The sequence below is a fragment of the Lactuca saligna genome, chromosome 6, assembly GCF_052625555.1.
Source record: "Lactuca saligna cultivar CGN05327 chromosome 6, ASM5262555v1, whole genome shotgun sequence".
Classification (NCBI taxonomy): Eukaryota; Viridiplantae; Streptophyta; class Magnoliopsida; order Asterales; family Asteraceae; genus Lactuca; species Lactuca saligna.
The window spans coordinates 157,490,593-157,494,142 of record NC_136422.1 but is presented as its reverse complement, the minus strand read 5'-3'; positions in this window follow the sequence as shown (position 1 = coordinate 157,494,142).

Genomic DNA, 3,550 nt, shown 5'->3' with positions numbered 1-3,550 from the left:
ATGCACATCTCTTGGGTCGTTAAGCATCAACTCTTGATTAGGAAACCTCAAAGCATGTTAACCCAACTCTAGTCCATCAAGGTTATCATGCACATCCCTTGGGTCGTTAAGCATCAACTCTTGATTAGGAAACCTCAAAGCATGTTAACCCAACTCTAGTCCATCAAGGTTATCATGCACATCCCTTGGGTCGTTAAGCATCAACTCATGATTAGGAAACCTCAAAGCATGTTAACCCAACTCTAGTACATCAAGGTTATCAAACACATCCCTTGGGTCGTTAAGCATCAACTCTTGATTAGGAAACCTCAAAGCATGTTAACCCAACTCTAGTCCATCAAGGTTATCATGCACATCCCTTGGGTCGTTAAGCATCAACTCTTGATTAGGAAACCTCAAAGCATGTTAACCCAACTCTAGTCCATCAAGGTCCATCAAGGTTATCATGCACATCCCTAGGGTCGTTATGAATAAACTCTTGATTAGGAAACCTCAAAGCATATTAACCCAACTCTAGTCCATCAAGGTTATCATGCACATCCCTGCATGTTTTTAAACTAAACAAAAAAGTTAATATCCAATTGTGTGAAAAGATAAAAGATTGAGAGCATTGATTTCAACGATATAACCCTCAAATCATGTTAACCCAACTCTAGTCCATCAAGGTTATCATGCACATCCCTTGGGTCGTTAAGCATCAACTGTTGATTAGGAAACCTCAAAGCATGTTAACCCTACTCTAGTCCATCAAGGTTATCATGCACATCCATTGGGTCGTTAAGCATCAACTCTTGATTAGGAAACCTCAAAGCATGTTAACCCAACTCTAGTCCATCAAGTTTGTCATGCACATCCCTTGGGTCGTTAAGCATCAACTCTTGATTAGGAAACCTCAAAGCATGTTAACCCAACTCTAGTCCATCAAGGTTATCATGCACATCCCTTGGGTCGTTAAGCATCAACTCTTGATAAGGGAACCTCAAAGCATGTTAACCCAACTCTAGTCCATCAAGGTTATCATGCACATCCCTTGGGTCGTTAAGCATCAACTCTTGATTAGGGAACCTCAAAGCATGTTAACCCAACTCTAGTCCATCAAGGTTATCATGCACATCCCTTGGGTCGTTAAGCATCAACTCTTGATTAGGAAACCTCAAAGCATGTTAACCCAACTCTAGTCCATCAAGGTTATCATGCACATCCCTTGGGTCGTTAAGCATCAACTCTTGATTAGGAAACCTCAAAGCATGTTAACCCAACTCTAGTCCATCAAGTTTGTCATGCACATCCCTTGGGTCGTTAAGCATCAACTCTTGATTAGGAAACCTCAAAGCATGTTAACCCAACTCTAGTCCATCAAGGTTATCATGCACATCCCTTGGGTCGTTAAGCATCAACTCTTGATTAGGAAACCTCAAAGCATGTTAAGCCAACTCTAGTCCATCAAGGTTATCATGCACATCCCTTGGGTCGTTAAGCATCAACTCTTGATTAGGGAACCTTAAAGCATGTTAACCCAACTCTAGTCCATCAAGGTTATCATGCACATCCCTTGGGTCGTTAAGCATCAACTCATGATTAGGAAACCTCAAAGCATGTTAACCCAACTCTAGTACATCAAGGTTATCAAACACATCCCTTGGGTCGTTAAGCATCAACTCTTGATTAGGAAACCTCAAAGCATGTTAACCCAACTCTAGTCCATCAAGGTTATCATGCACATCCCTTGGGTCGTTAAGCATCAACTCTTGATTAGGAAACCTCAAAGCATGTTAACCCAACTCTAGTCCATCAAGGTCCATCAAGGTTATGATGCACATCCCTAGGGTCGTTATGAATAAACTCTTGATTAGGAAACCTCAAAGCATGTTAACCCAACTCTAGTCCATCAAGGTTATCATGCACATCCCTGCATGTTTTTAAACTAAACAAAAAAGTTAATATCCAATTGTGTGAAAAGATAAAAGATTGGGCCTAGAATGAAATAAATTCAAAATTTTGAACCATGATTAACCTAAACTAGCCCAACAAAGTGTAAGAATTATATTATAATTTTTTTTAGGTTAAAGCTCACCCAACTTAATATACACATGGGCTTGTGGGCATTAAAGCCGAAATTTTCCCTTTTTCCTTCCAAAAATCTCGGCCCAAGGCCCAAACCCAAGGATAAGATGAGAGTTGACTTTGTCTTGCCACTTCATTATTGCCTTTTGGATATCCATGCAACTCATCCCATATCTCCATGCATAGCACTTCAAAGGTCACCTCCTCTCCTCTCTCTTCTTGCTCTCGGCCGAACACAACACACACACACTCACAAAAATCCATTTCATTCTCTCTAAGTCTTGAAGGACATCTCCTTCCTCCTTCTTCAAAAGTTTCGAGAATCAAGAGTTTTTCAAGGAGGTTTTTCCCACAAACACATCATCTAAGGTAAGTTGATGACTAATCCATGATCTAGCTACTTCATTTCATCAAAAATCTCTTCTAAATCTGTGCCAACTTGTGATCATGCACCTTAGAAGTCACTAAACTCGAGATCTACCAAGGAGACTTGCTAGGATCGAAATTTTCTTCTTTTCTCTCTTCAAAACCGAAACTACAACTCAAGGTGAGCTTCATACCCCCTATTTTCTGTTTTTATGAGTTTTTTTTTTTTTTTTTTTTTGGGGGGGGGGGGGGGAATACAAGTGAAAGTGTAGATCTATATGTGTTTTGTATGCTTTGTATGATTTTCATGCTTATATGTGTGCTTTTGTGAGTTATAATGTTGGATTTAGCCATAAAACTCCTCAAAACCGAGATTTACCTTATGTTAAATGATTTTAGCCTCTACTATATTTCTACATACTAAGTGTCTCTAGAAAAATAGCTAAGTGGTTTAGTAATAATTTCTTTGGACTAAAAACACAATTTTTGGACCTAAAATGTGAAAAATACAAAAATTAAGGGCCCAAATTGACAAATCACGAATTCTGATGGATGAACTGTGTCAAATCAGTTTCAATAAAACAATTTCTGGAAATATACTCATTTAGAGGATTAAAAACATAAATTTCAAGCTTAATGGGCTAAAAATGACATTTTCGGCCCAATGAGGCCCATTATGCGAAATTTTCTGTTTTGGAGGGCCAAAACTGTGTTTTTCTGTAAAACAGTGGACTATAAGTGATCCAAGTCCTTTTCAAAGGTTTAAAATGCTTTTTAAATTTAAAAGGGACTAAAGTTGCAAAATTTTACAATTTGGGCCAAAATTGTCAAACTTGCGAAAAAGAAGGGTTATAACCGAGAAAACTGAAATTTCAGGGACTTAAGCTGTTTTCTAGGAAAAATATGCTGGAAAATATTTATTTCAATAATTTTTGGTATTAAAATGTCAAGAAAATTGATTTAAGGACCAAACCGGAAAGTATTTAAATAAAGGGTTGAAAAAGTAAATTTTTACAAACAAGGAGGGGCTGAAAACAGAAAATTTTCAAGGCTAATTCAATACATGCAATTTGACCAAATGATGGTACCACGACTATCGACGAAATACAATACATTACAA